The 23,423-nt window shown below is 42.0% G+C and overlaps 1 long non-coding RNA gene across 1 annotated transcript; it reads right to left on the bottom strand.

Moving 5' to 3' along the window:
• Positions 1–14,983: 14,983 nt before the first annotated feature.
• Positions 14,984–18,332, bottom strand: LOC311242270. The gene is made up of 2 exons (XR_014620607.1): positions 18,242–18,332; positions 14,984–15,910 (listed from the first exon to the last, which is right to left on the bottom strand). It is a non-coding gene; the product is annotated as an uncharacterized lncRNA (long non-coding RNA).
• Positions 18,333–23,423: the final 5,091 nt, after the last annotated feature.

Genomic DNA, 23,423 nt, shown 5'->3' with positions numbered 1-23,423 from the left:
TGGTACGACTGATATCGTGTGGTTTAGGAACAGGGCGTTTTACACAAATCCAGCGCTCCCTTTCTTGGCTGTGACGTAGCCACGTAAGTTTCACAAGCAGCGCGGAGGTAAACAACAAAGATGGCGTCGGTTACGAATAGTTTCATGCCGCGTTCACGTTATGTGGGAAGAATCGGAAGAACCAGCTTCCGACTGGGAAAAACCATTCACGTCAGCCTCCTAGTGGTAATTCCTACTAGGATTTTTTATAGACCCCGATATCTCCCACTTCGCATCACGAATTGCGGAAGTATGGATGTGGGCGTTTTCATCGAGTCAATGCGTGAAGGCTTCCTAGTTGTAGCAGCGAGATGTCCTCTGGTTCTTCCGCTTCTTCCCACGTAACGTGAACGCGGCATCAGAGGAAAAAGATTGCTTGCTATAGGGGCAACAAGCTATGTCCAACATAATAAGTCACCTGAAACATCACCACAGCTACGATGGTGTATTAAAATCCGACGACGCCGAGCAGCTAAAGGGGACATTTACTGAGGACCAGCACAAAGTGTGGATATATTATGATTTAACAAGTCTTATCTGTCCAGGACGATGACAACATTATTGCAGGTAAGCTAACTACTAACGTTATCACGCTAGCTTGGATGCTAACTAACGTAATGTCATGGTGAATGAATGATAACTTTATTTAACAGATTGCAGAATGGGTACAATACAGTACAGCTCAATACATACAATTGTTAAGGGGATGCAGACCAGAGAAAGACTTTCGTCTTGTTCACATCAGGGTCCCCCATTTTCAATTCATCATACCATAATGACATACAGATAGACAGTAGTGCTACATCTACATGACATACCAGATTTGCAAATACAGTACTGTTTGTGATACTAAAAGAGTCCAGAAAAGAGAGTATATACATTTGACGTATTATTATTGTATTGTGATATGTTTTGTTTCATGTTGGAAAAATAAAATAATTTTCTTTTTTTGATAATTTCTTTTTTTTTAATACAATAAATATCGGTGTGGGGGGGGGGGGGCCCGAGCTGTCGGTCTCGCCTCAGGGCCCGTGGGGCATTCCAACCGCCACTGCTCATACTGTTTCTACTCAATTCAATGGTTTCAACTTGACAACATAAACATTATAAAATTGGACTACATTTGATTTCCTGTCAGTTGTTCATATTAGCGAACATGGGAAACCCGGAAACCAACTGCAGTCAGAGTAATTCCGAGTTTACATAGTAGGTGTTGGCTTCTTAGGTATTAGGTATTAGACTGTACCAATCAAGTTTCAACACAGTTAGACAAACATTGTTACTTAGCTGAAATAGTTGTACCCTTCCTGCTGACCTCTTGTACAGAACTTGTAAGTGACTTTGGATAAAAGCGGCAGCTAAATAACTAAATGTATTATGTCATTATAGGGTTTGCTAATCGTATGTGTTGTAATCATTGATGTAGAATAATGAACATTATCATATTTCTATGGTTGTAATAAACATGATATTGATATCTCAGAATTGCTCCTCAAATACAATTAAATTGCAGGCAAAATAGTCAAAAAAGTACATCTCTCACTTTTTGGAGAGTCAAAAGGTTTTGTAGCAGCCCTGTTAGGACATACTGAAATATATTCAGTGCTACAAGCTGGGGAAATACACACATTTAACACCACAGAAACTAAAATAATTAGGGATGCTCGATATTGGCTTTTTTACCGATACCGATATACCGATATTGTCCAACTCTTAATTTCCGATACCGATATCAACCGATATCACATTTGAATGCAGATATCGGCCGATAATATCGGTAGGCCGATAATATTGGAAGGCCGATAATATCGGACATAATTTCTATAGAAATGTAAAATAAAATAAAAATAAAATGTAAAACCGATACCGATATTTTCCGATATCACATTTGAATGCCGATATCGGCCGATAATATGGGTAGGCCGATAATATCGGACAACCCTAAAAATAATAAATAAAAATGATCACATCAATTATGACAACCATCTAAATGTGAACCGAAATAATTGTGTGTAATTCAGCCTTACCTGTTAGGAGGTTTAGCAGGGCCAGCGTCAGAGCAGACACCATAGGAGACTTCATTCCGCTGCCTAGGAGACAAATCCCTTCTGGTCAGAAATTAGCTGGACTCTGCTTTCAGCTGAATTTACTCCGCCTTGATCACTCATTTGTTGTCAGTCATTAGGCCATGTCCACACTAAAACGATTTTAGTCTGTTTCGTTTTCGTTTCGTTTTCATTTAAAAAAAGGTTTCCGTAAAAACGAAAATATCTCAAGATAATAAGTGCGTGCCACTAATTTACAAAATAAATGTCTTTCCTGTTTTTAGCTCTTTTATTTTGAAAACCGACCGGAAGTGTTGTCGATCGTTGTTTTCGATAACTTGTGTGTCCGGTTCTGTGCTTTTGCTTTTGAGCCGATGCTAGTTTTCAAGGATAGGAGACACACACACACACACCGCGGCACAAGTGCAGCTTCACAGGCAGCCGGTGATGAGGAAGAGGAAGAGCTGTGGATTTTAATCGGCAGGAGAGAGAGAGAGCTCAAAGCCATATATAATATAATAGCCCCGTGGTGCGGTCGGAGGCAGCTCAAACTACCTGTGTTGTAATAAATTAATTGATTGATGTTTAACTTGTCCGTGTGTGTGTCCAGTTCTTTCGACTAGCAAACGTTGTCTGTATTTAACGTTACCTCAGGATACCACTGTAATTGTAGCAAACGTTGTCTGTATTTAACGTTTACCTCAGTTGGTTAGCTATTTTGCTAATGTTGTTAGCATTGAATAGCATCAATGCTAGCTGGCTACAGCTCAACACTATGCCATGGGGATACTATTTAATAAATTATGGAGGCTTTTTAATCGTCAAGGTAAGAGAGGATTTGTCATGATCAACCGAAGGGGTATGCTATGGAACAGTATGCTTGGCTACTAGGTTTTCATAAAAAGCACATTTAGCTGTAAAAGCCAGATCAAGCTCTGTAACACTGTTAAGGGAGATGTCAATCTGTTGTCGATGGTCGTTGTGATGTTGGCTGAGAGTTTGCACATGCGGGGTAAGGGAGAGGTGGGCCAACGCGTCATCGGTTCAGGAGAAGCCACGTATCGCTTGTAAATATGGTGACGCAACGGGGGCCGTCTCCAGGCGTCTCCAGAGTTGCGCACTCTGGAGGGTGGTATAAAAAAGTACCGTCTTCAGGCTGCCAGAACGCAGTTCCGTGTGGCAGAACGATGCAAACGATCAAATACTTTGCCTAAAACGACCAAAATCGTTTTAGTGTGGACATGGCCTGACTGTGGGTTTTTTTCAGTTCAAACATACACAGCCTCCGTCAGAGGAGAGGATAAAGGCTCTGTCGGGCAGCTGACCATATCTCCTCCATCACACACAGATACACATTCCACACAGGTTCAAGTTGAAGAAGTTTAATTTTAATGTACTGAATAATACAGGTACTTAAATTAATGTTCAATTCATCAATACATTTAGAGACATACAAACATACAGTACTATGTAAGAAAAAAGCATCAAGTCATGTTTATCATTTTGGACTAAAATAGAGGAATGTTGCTCAAGGTTATAAAACACAGTTGTGTGCACTATGAATCGGGATTTGATTGAATAAGCAACACATGTGTTTTTTTACAATGACGTTGACAATGTGTATTGCGGTGGACAATAACAGAGAATGTGAAGTTGAACACCTTGTGAGAATGGTTCATGTTTAACATTAGTTCAACATTAATAAAGTAGTCAAAACGTGGGCCAAAATAATAGCAACTTCAGATTCACATAGCATTAGTTGGGTGTTTACAAGGAATATTAGCTAATGTGCGTTAGCTAGCTAACATTAGGTTAGTGCAGAACTAGCCCCCAGCTGCAATCCCGGAGCAATGCATACGCCGACGCGACGTCTAGACTAGGTAGAGTCTGACTCTGACTGAGCGAGTGCTGCTGCAGCTCTGGCTTCTGCGCGCAGATTCAGCTGGTCCACTGCTTGTTGTGAGGAAGAGTCTGATGACGTAGCAGGGGGTGACAGGCACGTTGCCAGATCGGGTGGTTTTACGCATAATTTTTAAGCCTGTTTACAGTGTTTTAACTGAGTTTTCGGCTGAAATGCATTATGAAATATGGCACATCTTTTAACGCCGTTATAATAGAGTGCTGAGAATGAAGCACTTTTGAACTCCGTTACACAGGGCTGAGAATGAACGCGTTCTCAATTACGTTCATTTAGCGGATATACAGTAAGTTCAGTTCAAGTTCGCCCAAAATACGAACGCGTTCAGGTACATCACTGTTAGCCACTGGGGCGCCCTGAACCTTCGTTTTTAATTAAAAAAATAGTTTTTCTTTTTTTTTTATAAATGTTTTCTTTTTTATATCCTCAAACTAAATCCTCAATTTGAATAAAGTGATTCAAGCTTCATCAGGGTTTTTCGAACGACGTTCGAACCTTTGTTTTTAATTTAAAATTTTTTATTAAAAAGATTCTAATTATTTTTGTATAAATTCTTTATATATATATATATATATATATCCTCAAACTAAATCCTCAATTTGAATAAAGTGATTAATCTGATTAAATTAGTATTTTTTCTTTTATTAAATCAACTTTCCAGCCCCCTGTCAACTGTCAATTGATGTCAACTGTCAACCTGAATTAACATTCATTATTACATGGCGTTTTCACATTCGCCGAAATGCTTGCTTGTGATTGGTCAATAGCGCTCGTCAGAGGTCCGTCGATAACGGACCTCTGCCGAACAATAATGGCCGCTGTGCGCAGCTGTTCGCAATCAAGCCCACTGACAATGCATCAGTGCAGCCAATCAGACACACCTGCCGCCGGCTGCACTGACAGCGGACTGAGTGTGTGTGACAATGACAGCGGGAGCGACAGAACAGAACTGCGTCTGCATTTGATCTCGTCTTGTCGATGTAAAATTAATTAGGTATATTGTTAGTAAGTTAGCCATGTAATAAGCGGGATAATGTATAGCTATACTCGATCATTGTCGCAAAACAATTGACCTTCACTGGCGTTTAAAACACCTCGGCGCGGCGCCTCGGTATTTTAAACTCTGTGTCGGTCAATTATTTTGCGACAATGACCTCTTAGCTATACATTATCCCTTGTATTCAATATTGTCTGATTCAATATTAACATTCAGTATTCAAGTAGAACAGCTAAGCTAGCTAGCCGTTGTGGACACTCACCTTTCCACAGCAAAACGGTAGGCAAGGCACCTTGGTTGAGAAATGCAGGCGTCAATCTATGTTGTTTAGTCTATCTGTTCAGTACTGTTCAGTACTGTTTCAAGATGCACAATGAGATATTCTGAGAGAATTGTTGAATAGATACACAAATGTTCTAGAATATTTGATTATGACATCATACTGTGACATCACAAATGTTCTAGAATGTCTATTATGACATCATACTGTGACATCACAAATGTTCTAGAATGTTCTATTATGACATCATACTGTGACATCACAACGGAACATGTTTGAGTCCATTTTGAATAATATAAATAATGTGTTTGGTAAGGCTGTCCCCGAAGCCTGTTTTTGGGATTCTAAATTAAATAGCTTTTTTTTACATCCTCAAACTTAATCCTCAATTTGAATAAAGTGATTAATCTGATTAAATTAGTCTTTTTTCTTTTATTATTTTGTTAGTGATGTAATCAAAAATAACACTTGGAACAAAAAAAAACGATAATGTACGATTGGTAAACTGTTACGGTTGGCGTGTTTTGTTGGCATGTGGAGTGTGGAACCCAATTGCAGCAGATAACGGAGAGATGATAAACAGGAACCAGGAGACGCCGTTGTGACAATAACAAGGTTTACTCAAACAGAAAACAAGGAAACACGACTGACACACAGGTAACATTAAACAATGAACCAGCAAGTGTATGCTGGCCCAGAACACTTAAATACAAACACTAATTAGAGACAGAGGGTAATTACTAACAGGACACAGGTGTGGTAGACAGGACTAACAGAATACAGAGCACACAGGGGAAAACAATAACAATTAGGGATGTCCCGATCCGATCACGTGATCGGGATCGGGGCCGATCACGTGATTTCCCGAAGATCGGGATCGGCCACTGGGGCCGCCCTGAACCTTCGTTTTTAATTTTTTTTTTTTTTTTATTTATACATTTTTTCTTTTTTATATCCTCAAACTAAATCCTCAATTTGAATAAAGTGATTCAAGCTTCATCAGGGTTTTTCGAACGGACGTTCGAACCTTTGTTTTTAATTAAAAAAATTAAATTAAAAAGATTATTCAATTTTCTTTATAATTTTTATATATATATATATATATATATATATATATATATATATATATATATATATATATATATATCCTCAAACTAAATCCTCAATTTGAATAAAGTGATTAATCTGATTAAATTAGTATTTTTTCTTTTATTAAATCAACTTTCCAGCCCCCTGTCAACTGTCAATTGATGTCAACTGTCAACCTGAATTAACATTCATTATTACATGGCGTTTTCACATTCGCCGAAATGCTTGCTTGTGATTGGTCAATGGCGCTCGTCAGAGGTCCGTCGATAACGGACCTCTGCCGAACAATAATGACCGCTGTGCGCAGCTGTTCGCAATCAAGCCCACTGACAATGCATCAGTGCAGCCAATCAGACACACCTGCCGCCGGCTGCACTGACAGCGGACTGAGTGTGTGTGACGATGACAGCGGGAGCGACAGAACAGAACTGCGTCTGCATTTGATCTCGTCTTGTCGATGTAAAATTAATTAGGTATATTGTTAGTAAGTTAGCCATGTAATAAGCGGGTTAATGTATAGCTATACTCGATCATTGTCGCAAAACAATTGACCTTCACTGACGTTTAAAACACCTCGGCGCGGCGCAGCGGTATTTTAAACTCTGTGTCGGTCAATTATTTTGCGACAATGACCTTTTAGCTATACATTATCCCTTGTATTCAATATTGTCTGATTCAATATTAACATTCAGTATTCAAGTAGAACAGCTAAGCTAGCTAGCCGTTGTGGACACTCACCTTTCCACAGCAAAACGGTAGGCAAGGCACCTTGGTTGAGAAATGCAGGCGTCAATCTATGTTGTTTAGTCTATCTGTTCAGTACTGTTGAGTACTGTTTCAAGATGCACAATGAGATATTCTGAGAGAATTGTTGAATAGATACACAAATGTTCTAGAATATTTGATTATGACATCATACTGTGACATCACAAATGTTCTAGAATGTCTATTATGACATCATACTGTGACATCACAAATGTTCTAGAATGTTCTATTATGACATCATACTGTGACATCACAACGGAACATGTTTGAGTCCATTTTGAATAATATAAATAATATGTTTGGTAAGGCTGTCCCCGAAGCCTGTTTTTGGGATTCTAAATTAAATAGCCTTTTTTTACATCCTCAAACTTAATCCTCAATTTGAATAAAGTGATTAATCTGATTAAATTAGTCTTTTTTCTTTTATTATTTTGTTAGTGATGTAATCAAAAATAACACTTGGAACAAAAAAAACGATAATGTACGATTGGTAAACTGTTACGGTTGGCGTGTTTCGTTGGCATGTGGAGTGTGGAACCCAATTGCAGCAGATAACGGAGAGATGATAAACAGGAACCAGGAGACGCCGTTGTGACAATAACAAGGTTTACTCAAACAGAAAACAAGGAAACACGACTGACACACAGGTAACATTAAACAATGAACCAGCAAGTGTATGCTGGCCCAGAACACTTAAATACAAACACTAATTAGAGACAGAGGGTAATTACTAACAGGACACAGGTGTGGTAGACAGGACTAACAGAATACAGAGCACACAGGGGAAAACAATAACAATTAGGGATGTCCCGATCCGATCACGTGATCGGGATCGGGGCCGATCACGTGATTTCCCGAAGATCGGGATCGGCCACTGGGGCCGCCCTGAACCTTCGTTTTTAATGAATTTTTTTTTTTTTTTATACATTTTTTCTTTTTTATATCCTCAAACTAAATCCTCAATTTGAATAAAGTGATTCAAGCTTCATCAGGGTTTTTCGAACGGACGTTCGAACCTTTGTTTTTAATTAAAAAAATTTAATTAAAAAGATTATTCAATTTTTTTTATAATTTTTATATATATATATATATATATCCTCAAACTAAATCCTCAATTTGAATAAAGTGATTAATCTGATTAAATTAGTATTTTTTCTTTTATTAAATCAACTTTCCAGCCCCCTGTCAACTGTCAATTAATGTCAACTGTCAACCTGAATTAACATTCATTATTACATGGCGTTTTCACATTCGCCGAAATGCTTGCTTGTGATTGGTCAATAGCGCTCGTCAGAGGTCCGTCGATAACGGACCTCTGCCGAACAATAATGACCGCTGTGCGCAGCTGTTCGCAATCAAGCCCACTGACAATGCATCAGTGCAGCCAATCAGACACACCTGCCGCCGGCTGCACTGACAGCGGACTGAGTGTGTGTGACGATGACAGCGGGAGCGACAGAACAGAACTGCGTCTGCATTTGATCTCGTCTTGTCGATGTAAAATTAATTAGGTATATTGTTAGTAAGTTAGCCATGTAATAAGCGGGATAATGTATAGCTATACTCGATCGTTGTCGCAAAACAATTGACCTTCACTGACGTTTAAAACACCTCGGCGCGGCGCGGCGGTATTTTAAACTCTGTGTCGGTCAATTATTTTGCGACAATGACCTCTTAGCTATACATTATCCCTTGTATTCAATATTGTCTGATTCAATATTAACATTCAGTATTCAAGTAGAACAGCTAAGCTAGCTAGCCGTTGTGGACACTCACCTTTCCACAGCAAAACGGTAGGCAAGGCACCTTGGTTGAGAAATGCAGGCGTCAATCTATGTTGTTTAGTCTATCTGTTCAGTACTGTTCAGTACTGTTTCAAGATGCACAATGAGATATTCTGAGAGAATTGTTGAATAGATACACAAATGTTCTAGAATATTTGATTATGACATCATACTGTGACATCACAAATGTTCTAGAAAGGACGCCTACTACCCCTGGACTCCACACGGCCCTCCTCTACAAAGACAGATTTGTGTGTCAACACAAACTCATCAGCCAAGACAGCAGCGTCGCCTATCTTCGATACCTTATGCTCATTTAGATGTGTGGAAACGTTATCAGGAACACACCTTTTAAATTCCTCTAGGAGAACCAACTGTCTAAGCTGCTCCCTTGACTCTGCTTTTTGCGAGGTGCACCACCGGTCAAACAGGTTCTCCTTCTCTTTTCCGAATTCAAATTACGACTGTCCCTCCGACCTGCGATAGCCTCTAAAACGCTGACGATAGGCCTCGGGGACCAACTCATAAGCCCTCAATATGGAAGCTTTAACCAGCTCATAATCAGCGCTTTGTTCAAGGGACAGAGCAGTGTAGGCTTCTTGTGCCCTATCAACTAAAACACATTGCAGCAGCAGTGTCCAGGCGGTATCAGGCCACTTCAATGTGGTTGCCACCCGTTCAAAAAGGGGAAAATATCTTTCCACGTCTTTCTCAAAAAATGGTGGCACCATCCTAATATTCCTGCCTACATCAAACCCGGAACGTGACTCTGGATGCAGAGCACCCGCCTGCAAGGCAGCATGCTTATATTCAAGCTCCTTCTGTGCACGCTCGTGCTCCAGCAACATTTGTTTCTCCTTAAGCTCACGCTCCTTAAGTTCACGCTCACTGTTAAACTCACGCTCCTCTCTTCTCTCCTTAAGCGCACGCTCCTCTCTCCTCTCCTCACGCTCTAGCTGCCTTTCCCTAAACTCCAACTCCCTAATCCTCCACTCACCCTCTACCCCAGGTAATAGCGGAGACGCGCCAGACGAAGGAGGCTCCTCCACCCTCTCCTCAAGCACCTGCTCTCTAATGAGTAACACCCTTAAAGCACTCAAGGCAGACGGCTTCTACCAAACACTCAAACAAACAAAATAAATCCAACAAACAATTCCAAACAGGTGCGCCTTCTAACCTGATATGACTACATATGCTTCTACGTCTAAACTGCAGAAAAAAACCGGCCCACCACATGTCTACCCTAAGAAACACTAAATCAAGCCCTACCACACTACCTGTGTTTTCTGGCCGCCCTAATCTACCTACCCTTAAACTAATGCCCTGTAGACCTAACCTTCTTCAACCACACCTGCTACCAGTCAAAGATCATATACCAATCATTTCATTGACCGCCCCAGGAGTACGTGGTGCACAGGACGCTAACCAACAACCAGAAAATAATGTCCCTATCTACATGTGGTGCCGACTAAACTATATATTTTAACAGCATAAGTAGTCACATCAAATTACAAACAAATACGGCATACTCACCTGTTTGATGAAATGGCTCAGCCCCCACGTTACACCATATGTAACGAACACCACCCAAACCATAATACCATGACACCCCGTGTAACACAAAAAAGAAAACCACCAAACAAATTTCTAGAGGTAAAAGATCCCGGGGGCGGCTAGGTGGTGTAGTGGGCAAGGCACTCGCCACCAGTGTGGAGACGCTAGGATTCGCGTGTTCGAATCCAGCTCTCCACATTGTTTTTCAGTTTGGCTGGTCGTCCACAGTAATACACATTGGCCGTATTACGGGGAGGGAAAACTGAAGGGTGGGGATCGAACGTTGTGAACGGAGCCCCTCCATAGCGCTCCGGCGCCGGCAGACGTGGCTCTCGGTAGTCCTCCCGATCCACCGGATACCCCCGCTCGCCTTCCCCGCCGATCGATGATGCTCCTCCGGCTGTGGATATCCTCGTTGATGTCGTAGAGCGGGTCTGGTTCACCGCCGCCAACGCTGTCTCCGCCGTCTCCTGAGAAGCCAGGGAAACATCTCCCAGTCGACCCAGCTCGACACCGACTGCCATCTGCCGCTCCATCATGATCCTGAGCTGGTCCCGTAGGCTCACCATCTCGTCCCGTATCTCCTCGTTGGAAGTCATGATGGCTAGAGCTTCTGTTACGAACGGGTAAGTGACTTCCAAGTTGTCGAGGTAGAAGAACGAGACGGAGAATGTATTACTATATCAAAACAGTTGTACTGTTTATTAACAGGGGAAAGCATTAACAATAACAGGGAGAAGAATATCTGTCTGTGCTTGTCCAGCGGTAGTTACGTCCGTAGTATTAGGTGAAGCTCTAGCAAAGAACAAGGAATTGAGCAAATGTTAAATACGTCACATTCTCAACATTCCACGCTGTCAATGAGGAGCAGCAGTCTGACAGCCAATGACAGCACCCAGGTGTGACAGACAATTAGTGATGACAGCAATCAGTGGTGACATACAAGGTGAACAATAACAACAGAGTGACCCAGGTAGACAGTGGGAGACAATCCTAAGGATGATAGTCTCCCGAACGTTACAGGGTTGATATAGCTATAAACCTGCATTCCTTCAAATATATCATTAATCAATTAAACTTATATTGAAATACACTATATAGCTTATACACCAACACTGAAATGACAGTGGATAAATAAATAAGAACTAAAGCTAATCGGTGGAAATAGACTGCATTAATATTCCATAACAAGTCTTGTGTGCGCCTACGAATGAACAGTAGTCTATAGGCTTAATTATGGAATAATAAGCCATACTGCGTTCATTCATTACGCCCGCCGTAGGCTATATATATTATATGTCATTCATTCATTCATATACAGTACTGCGTGCGCGCGCGTGTGTCTGTGTGTGCGCGCGCGCTGCGGCAGGTGTGTACCGCGAGCTGTATATGATGCCAATACATTAATCTAATCTAGTTTTGATGGGCGCAAGCGTGATTACGAAACCTAGCCGCATTTCTCGGAGACGCTCTCTGATTGGCACTGACTGACGCTAGGTTTCGTAATCACACGGCTCGCAAAGCACCATTCCATTTCACACAGCTGCGTCACCAGTTGCCTTATAAGGAGCTATGGAGGCGGTGTTTTGTATGCAAATGAGCTGAACGGGAACGCGCTTTGGAGTTTACGACAGAATGCCATTCTCCAAGCAGATATCAGATCATATAATTTCTGCGACCGTTTCAGCCACTTAAGACATATCTCCAGCACGTTCAGGACTCAGAGTGTACTTGTCATAGATTATGTCTCAGTGGTTCCAAGATAAATCTTCCAGAATATATCTTTGAAAATTTTTCGGGAATGAGACCCATTGTGTGATGTTCTGCAGGGGACCTGTATCAAACAAAGTCTGTAGAATATCATTTGTAGGCCCAGGGGGCATCTCCTCAGCACCTCAATACTTCATCTATAGGGATGTCCGATATTATCGGCCGCTATTGGCATTAACATTTTTAAATGGAAATTATCGGTATCGGTTTAAAAAAAATATATATTTTTTTAAATTACAATTTTGTTATTTTATTTTGTTTACATTTATTTAACGTTTATTTACCCAGGCAAGCAAGTACGAACAAATTCTTATTTTATTTATTGTGAAACGTATGTATAATGTTGTGTTAATTCCGCGACAAGAGATATGTAATGTTAATTACTTGAAATGATTCAGTTTTTTTTGGGGGGGGACACCCCGCATATATCGGTATCGGTTGATATCGGTATCGGAAATTAAGAGTTGGACCATATCGGTATATATCGGATATCGGTAAAAAAGCCAATATCCAACATCCCTATTAATTTAGAATGCTACAGTATATTGACACACATTTCAACATTAATAACAAATATTGCTGCTGCCTCCTCCCTCCCTGATCTGAGGTTCGGAATCTTCCAATAATGAGTGCATTGGAAACAGACGAAGTCCACGACATGCTATTACTGTCTGCATACTGAAGGGGCCTGTATCTCGCTTTCTCTCTCACACCCAGACCATCTGTCCATCACTTATCTATCATGGGCCGACAGTGGCTCAAGAGGTAGAGTGGTTTTATGTTAATCAGGAGGTTCCCGGTTCAATTCCCACTCCTTCCAGGCAGCATGTCGATGTGTCCTTGAGCAAGACAAGTAACCCCTAACTGCTCTCGATGAGCGAGTTGGAATTTTGCATGGTTGCCTCCGCTGTCGGTGTGTGAATGTCTGAGTGAATGGATGAATGTGAAGCATAAATTCTAAAGCGCTTTGGATAAAACCGCTATATAAATGCAGACCATTTACCATTATTTATGATGCCAATCACACAGATATATATATACAAAAAACATATATATCTGCATCATCATCGCAGACATCTTGGTATAGACAAACAACAGGTGACTGTGATCAAATAACAACGGTCTCTAACTACACACCCTCAAGACCCCTCCGCTCTACATCCTCTGGCCGCCTCAGACCCACTCCTATCCGCTCCGGGAGGGTCATCAAAGAGAAGCCGCCTATTCGCTGTCCTCACTCCACAATGGTGGAACGAACAGTCAGGACAGCCGAAACCCGATCAATCTTTCACCGTCGACTAAAATCACACTTCTTCAATCAATATCTGAAATGGAAAAAAAACATTAACCTTCTGTCTTATACTATCATCCACTCCTACTATACAAATATGTCTCTACTACTCTGCATTCAACACTGCAGCACCCAAGTTTCAGCACTGTTTGATGAACATTGTTACTCAACATTGTTGAAAGTGTTGTCCTGCTGACTTGTCGTACAGAACTTGTAAGTCGCTTTGGATAAAAGTGGTCAGCTAAATGACTAAATGTAAATGTAATGCAACACATGATCATCATTCATTGACAGCTGTGACCAAAGGGGATGGGCACTTCATGTAAATATCCGGCTATTCCAAATGACGTAGGTATTCAACTTTAGCTGATTGTTTTGTTTGTGGCGACTGCAGAGATTCATCCAACTGATTCCAAGTGTTTTTTCTTTCCTCTATGTTCAATGAATGTGTTCAATGCGCGCATGGACGAAAGAACTCGTGGGGAGGATGACTGTAAACTACTGAGGATCAAATCCACTCGGTTACACAGTTATGACTATTTTGTTTAGAGAGGGCGACGTTCTGAATAAGCTAGGCTGGACAAGATATGCCTCCTAAAGTGTCTAAACGGAAGTACAAGAAGTACAGGTTATATTATCGTATACCCAGGTGGCCAAAAAGTTCCGGCCCATTAATGGCCTGTATCCGGCAGGCCGGAAGAAATTAGTCGGCCCAAGTCCGGCTGCCAGAGTCGGCCAAGTAGGTGGCAATGACTGACTGGCCGATTCCGGCCCGAGTACACTGGGCCAGGTCCGGGGTTGCCGGAAGCGGTGAACGTCCGGATCGGCCGAGTAGGCGGCAATGACTGACTGGCCGATTCCAGCCCGAGTACACTGGGCCATGTCCGGGGTTGCCGGAAGCGGTGAACGTCGGGTTGCCTAAAGCAGCCCAGATGCGACCCACACACACTGGGCCAGGTTTGGTTGCTCGAAGCCTAGCCGACACTGCCAATGCAATGGTACTACACAGTAAATTCCGCAGAGTACATTTGACTCAAACTGAGTACATTTGATTCAAACTGAGTAAAGAAATTTTACTCAGTTTGAGTGAAATGTACTCAGTTTGAGTCAAATTTACTTTGCGGAATTTACTGTGTACCCAGTATTCTGCCAGAGCTACTCCACTATCTGCCTATGACCATACATTACCGGAAATACAGTAGGAAATGGTTGATTAGTAATACAATGCCACATATTTAAGGACCCTTCCCTTTACCAATGGAGTATTGGCATGTCCCGCATTGAACAATTCAGAAGTTTACATGCTGTCTCCTACCTCACTGAAATATATTCTCAGTGTATGTGCACATTGTACACAATATACACCATTCTGCAGTGAAGCTCAAATATCAAGTAAAGTAACAATTACCCCCATACATGCTACTTTTTCCAGTTAAAAATGACAACTTGAATAGATATTTAAACATTTATTAACAAAAAAATATCACATCCTCCTCTCTGAACCCAACGACAAAGCCTCCAATGAAATTAACCCATTGTTCCCCTGCAACAGCTTCTCCCACAGGGGATCTTTGATTAAACACCTGCTATCAGAAGAATATAGACAGTCAGAAAAAAAGTTCAATTTACTACTTAAGTACATTTAAAAGTAGAAACTTTGACTTTTACTCAAGTGTGTACTTTCACTTAAACTTTCATGTTAGTCTAGCTTAGCAACATTTTTTAGGAGAATTAATACAAAAACGAGTGATATGGCCGTTCAGTTGTAAATGAAAGCCTGCATTTAGTAAGACGTTGTTTATAAATGTCTTTTGGTTTAGTTATGAATGAATGACAGCATCTCTATAGCACAGCTCTATTACTAGGACATAAAGTGCTTTGGAATGACTGTATACATCATTCACAACGGGTGGCCCCAGCAGGAATCAAACTCCTAACCGTGACAGTGTTAGTGCCATGCTCGGAGTGCCAAGCACAAGACCCCAATGTTATGCGGGGCTCTGCTCATAGGCGGGCGGCTCGTGGCGTGGCTCGTAGTCCTGGTTGTAGAAGCAACCGTCGCCCTCCATGGAGACCCCCCTCCTCCCGCGTCACCCCAGCGAGGTGGCGGGTGGCGACCCTGACGAGGTGAGCCATGGTGGGGTGGCGGGGGGCCGGCAGGGGGAGGCCCCTGGGGGGGGCTCCGGAGAAAAGCGCCAGGGGGCCGGGCCGGGAGGCGCCCCTGGGGCACCCCGGGAGGCGTGGGCATAGCCTTACGGACCACGGGGGAATAGGTGACGTGGGGGCGTAGCGTGGCGGGGGTCTGGGGGAGCTGTCGCCGGCCCCGGCGAGGCGTGCTGGTCCCCGACGTGGAGGGGATGGGACTTCCACTCACTGCCCTACACGAAAAGTGAAAAAGGCAAATAAAAAGAACGAACCACAAATTCAACGACAGAAGAGAAGAGGATGAGATAGAGAGAGAGAAGAGAGAGAGAGAAGAGAGAGAGAAGAGAGAGAAGGAAAGCAAGATAACAAAATACAACAAGAGCCAGTATGGAAGCAAATGAGTGACAGAAGTATTTGAATTTGATCAGACACCGAATTTATAGCATTGAAAATAATTACTTTGAAAACATGTATCTGAATTGAATTTATAGCATTGAAAATAATTACTTTGAAAACATGTATCTGAATTTTTTCAGACACCAAATTTAAAGCATTGAAAATAATTACTTTGAAAACATGTATCTGATTTTTGAATTTTATCAGACACCGAATTTATAGCATTGAAAATAATTACTTTGAAAACATGTATCTGAATTTTTTCAGACACCGAATTTATAGCATTGAAAATAATTACTTTGAAAACATGTATCTGAATTTTTTCAGACACCGAATTTATAGCATTGAAAATAATTACTTTGAAAAATGTATCTGAATTTTTTCAGACACCGAATTTATAGCATTGAAAATAATTACTTTGAAAATCATGTATCTGAATTTTTTTGCTCTGAATTTACCTATGTGAAATAAAAATTCAATGTAAAAAATTCGAATGTATAATAAAATTCAATGTAAAAAAAATTCGATGCATAATTGCGGTGTATAAAATTCGATCAAAAAACCATCATCCGGGCTACCCAGACAGGATAAGCAATCGCGCCTGGATGCAATCGAATTGACTTCTGGCCTATCACTGCACGGCTTTGTCAGTCATGTGATCACACCAACCCGGGAGAAAGATGGCGGTATATATACATACGTTGGGGGGAGAATATACATACGGTGGGGAGGAGACTGTACATTAGGAGGGGGTGGGTGGGAGAGAAATATACATACGGTGGGGAGAGAATATATACATACGGTGGGGAGGAGACTGTACATTAGGAGGGGGTGGGAGAAAATATATACATACGGTGGGGAGGAGACTGTACATTAGGAGGGGGTGGGTGGGAGAGAAATATACATACGGTGGGGAGAGAATATATACATACGGTGGGGAGGAGACTGTATATTAGGAGGGGGTGGGAGAGAAATATACATATGGTGGGGAGAGAATATATACATACGGTGGGGAGGAGACTGTACATTAGGAGGGGGTGGGAGAAAATATATACATACGGTGGGGAGGAGACTGTACATTAGGAGGGGGTGGGTGGGAGAGAAATATACATACGGTGGGGAGAGAATATATACATACGGTGGGGAGGAGACTGTATATTAGGAGGGGGTGGGAGAGAAATATACATATGGTGGGGAGAGAATATATACATACGGTGGGGAGGAGACTGTACATTAGGAGGGGGTGGGAGAGAATATATACATACGGTAGGGAGGAGACTGTACATTACGAGGGGGTGGGAGAGAAATATACATATGGTGGGGAGAGAATATATACATATGGTGGGGAGAGAATATATACATACGGTGGGGAGGAGACTGTACATTAGGAGGGGGTGGGTGGGTGAGAGAGAAAATACATATGGTGGGGAGAGAATATATACATACGGTGGGGAGAGAATATATACATACGGTGGGGAGGAGACTGTACATTAGGAGGGGGTGGGTGGGTGGGAGAGAAATATACATATGGTGGGGAGAGAATATATACATACGGTGGGGAGGAGACTGTCTATTATATGTATATTTCTCTCCCAACCACCCCCTCCTAATGTACAGTCTCCTCCCCACTGTATGTATATATTCTCTCCCCATCATATGTATATATTCTCTCCCCACCGTTCTCTTGGTGTAAAAAGTTTAAGACCAGGGTGAGGCCAGGCTATGGATGGCTTTGAAGGTGAGGAGTAGTGTTTTGAAGTTAATGCGTTCCTTGATCGGGAGCCAGTGGAGGGAGTGGAGGACAGGAGTGATGTGTTCGCGGGACCGGGTGTTAGTGAGGAGGCGGGCAACTGAGTTTTGGACCATCTGCAGTTTATGGAGGGAGCGGGAGGTGATGCCAGTGAGGAGGGAGTTACAGTAGTCCAGGAGGGAAAAGATGAAGGCGTGTATGAGGGATTCAGCAGCAGGGGGTAGAGGCAGTGACGGATTTTGGCAATGTTGCGGAGGTGAAAATATGAAGTTTTGACAATGGAGCGGACATGGGGTCAAATGAGAGGGTGGGGTCGAGGATGACACAGAGGTTGCGGACTAGGGGGGAGGGGGTGATGGTGGAGTCATTGATGGTGAGTGTGATGTAATACAATAATTTATACTGTAGCATTACAAACCATTTGACAGCCAGGTCCTGCACCTCCGTTCTTGTCCTCTAGGAGCCATCGCAGCATGGCCAAGACCTTCCTCATCCAGCATACTGTCCGGGTGTAACTTATTGCCAGCGGAAGAGTGCAAGAATGCTTCCGCATTCGTCACCGCACGCCAGTACGGTAATGCGCCTTTCCTTTCGCCCCGCTCAGACAAATGCATGTAGTACATTGCAACACAACGCAGCATTTCCGCGGCTGTCTTTAACTAGCAGGACGCTAGTGGGCTAGTCGCTAAAATATATAATTGTACCAACACAGATATTAGGCAGTACACACATTGTCCTGCAATACATGTACAGTGAATGCACAGCTACATTCGCCATATATTTCTATCGCTGCTGCGGTCTATAGTGAAATGCAATATTATTATTATTATTGTAAAGATTATCATTACAATCGCAGCCTGGAGGCAATGTTACAAGTGTACGAGGGTTGTGTGCAAAGAGCACAGCCTCTCAATTTGCACAACGTGCACAAAATAATAATTGTAATGATCTTTACAATAATAATAATATTGCATTTCACTGTAGACCGCAGCAGCGATAGAAATATATGGCGAATGTAGCTGTGCATTCACTGTACATGTATTGCAGGACAATGTGTGTACTGCCTAATATCTGTGTTGGTACAATTATATATAAAACGATATATATATTTGAGCGACTAGCCCACTAGCGAGGCAACCTCCTGCACCATCGCAGCAGCGCCGAGCGTGGTGATACAAGCGGGCTGCTCTGAGGAAAGGAGCCCCTTCACGCTAGTGGGCTAGTCGCTCAAATATATATCGATTTTATATATAATTGTACCAACACAGATATTAAGCAGTACACACATTGTCCTGCAATACATGTACAGTGAATGCACAGCTACATTCGCCATATATTTCTATCGCTGCTGCGGTCTACAGTGAAATGCAATATTATTATTATTGTAAAGATCATTACAATTATTATTTTGTGCACGTTGTGCAAATTGAGAGGCTGTGCTCTTTGCACACAACCCTCGTACACCCTCGCAACCTCTCCAGGCTGCGATTGTAATGATAATCTTTACAATAATAATAATAATATTGCATTTCACTGTAGACCGCAGCAGCGATAGAAATATATGGCGAATGTAGCTGTGCATTCACTGTATGTATTGCAGGACAATGTGTGTACTGCCTAATATCTGTGTTGGTACAATTATATATAAAACGATATATATTTTAGCGACTAGCCCACTAGCGTCCTGCTAGTTAAAGACAGCTGAGGTTGAGTAGTTTCTTCTGATATCACTTTCAAACTCCAAGTGATTCGTTGCAATGTACGCGGAAATGCTGCGTTGTGTTGCAATGTACTACATGCATTTGTCTGAGCGGGGCGAAAGGAAAGGCGCATTACCGTACTGGCGTGCAGTGACGAATGCGGAAGCATTCTTGCACTCTTCCGCTGGCAATAAGCTACACGCATACTGTCCTTCTGAAGCTCTGAAGTCATTAGTGGCCATGAACCTAAAGAGAGAGAGCGAGAATACGTTAGTAGATAGTCTAAGGCCAGTGATTCTCAATATTATTTTGCATATCTAGGACCTCTAATTTAGTCCATGTCATGCACAACTACATACAATATACTGTAGCATTACAAACCATTTGACAGCCAGGTCCAGCACCTCTCCGTTCTTGTCTTCTAGGAGCCATCGCAGCATGGCCAAGACCTTCCTCATCCAGCATACTGTCCTTCTGAAGGTCTGAAGTCATTAGTGGCCATGAACCTAGAGAGAGCGAGAATACGTTAGATCTTGACCGTCTTGGGAGAGAGAGAGATAGAGAAGGCATTACAGGATGACTCTTTGAAAATGATGTCCCAGATTAAAAAGTATATATTATATATACACAGTCACACACACAATAAAAAAAAATTATACATCACTTACGACCACTTGAAGTAGTTGTTCTTGAGCCGTCTTCTGCGTTCATCTCATTGATGAGATCCAGCACTGTAACAGTATATTTGCAACAATGAAATTATATATTTTATTACAACTCTATCAGCTGAGTAACAATATTCATCAAAGTGTTGCGTGTTACAGCGTAGGTTAGTTTATTAGTGCATGACAGTAGGGTTTTACATACTGTAAAAAAACAAACACTTAACAAGTTAATATCTGAGATTTTGAAACACAGTAACATCACTACAATAAACTCAAACCGGTCTACATATAAATCAGAAAATCTGACAGGTTTGTCCAGATTATCTTAATTTGGAGGCCTAACCAAAAGTAAGCATATCTGACTAGGGGCAGGTTGGTGTAGACCGACTAGGGGCATGGTGGTGTAGACTGACTAGGGGCATGGTGGTGTAGACTGACTAGGGGCATGGTGGTGGTGTAGACTGACTAGGGGCATGGTGGTCGTGTAGACTGACTAGGGGCATGGTGGTGTAGACTGACTAGGGGCATGGTGGTGTAGACTGACTAGGCGCAGGTTGCTAGTGTAGACTGACTAGGGGCATGGTGGTGGTGTAGACTGACTAGGGGCATGGTGGTGTAGACTGACTAGGGGCATGGTGGTGGTGTAGACTGACTAGGGGCATGGTGGTGTAGACTGACTAGGGGCATGGTGGTGTAGACTGACTAGGGGCATGGTGGTGTAGACTGACTAGGCGCAGGTTGCTAGTGTAGACTGACTAGGGGCATGGTGGTGGTGTAGACTGACTAGGGGCATGGTGGTGTAGACTGACTAGGGGCATGGTGGTGGTGTAGACTGACTAGGGGCATGGTGGTGTAGACTGACTAGGGGCATGGTGGTGAATAACAAAACAACGATTGTGTGCAGACAATTGAAAATGTTGGGTTCCTTTCCACTTTCTTGAATATAGAAAAAATTAAAATACTTGTTCTAGAACTGTATTTTTTGCACTTGTTTTTAAGTTACTGGGAATACCCTTTCCTTGTTTTTGCTCATTTTAACAGACAAAACACAACACATTCTAGTAATTCTGGTTTACACCTAACCCTTATTATTGATGTTATGATTTCCAAAAATAAAATCTCACCAATCTTTAGTCAAATAGGAGATTTAAGTGTTTATCTGGAATTGTGAGGATAGGTATTCGCGGTAACCTGGGATCAATATGTGAAACGTAATTATCTCCTCAAATAATTGGCCACAAAAGACGAAACTCATTTTGGTTGTTCATTGGGGTGCCAAGATCATGCCCAAAACATATCATGCATCTGCCATGAAAATTAAGCCTTTTATGTTTGTTATCAATTGAAGGTCATGAACTATGTTGACTCATATCCCATACCCGGATTTTCCCTTCAGATTCAGCTAAATTTGAATTCTCTTGAGATAACTCGGGGAGAACTATGGTATTATGTTACATGATGATGATATCCATACAAAACAACCAAAACATTTTAATTCTCTCTTAAATTGGAGGAGATAGTGAATTGGTATTCCCGGTAACTTAGGTCAACTTTAGAGGTCCGCCATCCCTCATTACATGATGTATTTTTTTTAAGGTGAATTATTTGGCATCTATAACAATCATTCTTGACATGAGAAAATATTTTAATGTTGTTCGTATAACGTCCTGGGTTATATGGCTTAGAAATGGGGCAGGTTACCAGGAATACATGCGTTACCCATATAGAGAGAGAGAGAGAGAGAGAGAGAGAGAGAGAGGGGGAGAGAGGGCATTACAGGATGACTCTTTGAAATGATGTCCCAGATTAAAAAGTATATATTATATATACATACATAGTCACACACACAATAAAAAAATGTATACATCACTTACGACCACTTGAAGTAGTTGTTCTTGAGCCGTCTTCTGCGTTCATCTCATTGATGAGATCCAGCACTGTAACAGTATTTGCAACAATGAAATTATATATTTTATTACAACTCTATCAGCTGAGTAACAATATTCATCAAAGTGTTGCGTGTTACAGCGTAGGTTAGTTTATTAGTGCATGACAGTAGGGTTAGTAAGCTCCCCAAGCTAACACAAGCTAATACAACACGGACCACAGCTCCCCAAGCTAACAAAAGTTAGCTCTCATAGTCATAACGCTATCAGCTCCGGGTACAGTATAGCAACGTTAGCTAGTCATACCGTTAGCCAGTTAGCAGCTCCGGTAGTTTACCCCGCTGCAGTTTCATAATATCGAGCTAATAACGTTACAGTAGTCACTGAAAACACAGACTAAACAGCACTCATTTATATCAGCGGCACGCATTACTTATAAATAATAAAATATATGTGTTGCACACAATTACCTGAGGAGAAGATGCAACAGTTGCAATGCTCACGACGTGGTCCAGATCTCTTGCGCGCTTCAATTCAAATTTCAAACCGGGATCCCCCACAATGCAACGCATCAGTGTTGCCAGATTTGAGAGTCCGCCTTCATCTGACAGACCTTTGATAATAATGGGCGGTTCGGATATTGTTAATCCGATCTGGCAACCATGCTCGGATCCTTGTTTCTCCGCACAGACTGACCACGGTTTTGATTGATTGATTGAAAACTTTATTAACAGATTGCAGAATGGGTACAATACAGTACAGCTCAATACACACAATTGTTAAGGGGATGCAGACCAGAGAAATACTTTCGTCTTGCATCAGGGTCCCCCATTTTCAATTCATCAGGATATACGGCTATACATTTATGAAAGCGTATACATTATAGGTGGGGGGGTGGGTGGAGTGGGGGGGGGGGTTGGGTAGGTTGGGTAGGGGTGGACACTGGACACTGTACAACTGCACAAGCAACTGTACATATTGACAAAACCATGTTTGGTAATTGACTGTACATTGGGTTGGGTTAGGACATTTACAGGGGCCAGTTTCGAATTGCAGTCTCCCGTAGGTGTTCTTTGAGAGTGGTTTTGAAAGTGGGTAGTGATTCACATTCCTTTACAGCTTTGGGTAGGGCGTTCCACATTGATGTGGCATAATTGCTAAACGTGTTCCTGTTTGAGCCGAATCTGGGTTTAACATGATTTGTGGAGCTCCCTCTATGGTGTTGTGGTCGTGGTATTCACTGACCTTTGGGAAGTATTTTTATATGTACACATATATGGGTACCTTGATCGTGTATAGTGTATCTTGTAGACAGGCCCATTGCAAGTTGCTGCACTCTGTCGTCTAAG

The sequence above is a fragment of the Notolepis coatsorum genome (assembly GCF_963971535.1).
Source record: "Notolepis coatsorum genome assembly, contig: SUPER_15_unloc_5, whole genome shotgun sequence".
NCBI classification, from domain to species: Eukaryota; Metazoa; Chordata; class Actinopteri; order Aulopiformes; family Paralepididae; genus Notolepis; species Notolepis coatsorum.
This window is presented reverse-complemented; position numbering and strand designations above follow the sequence as displayed.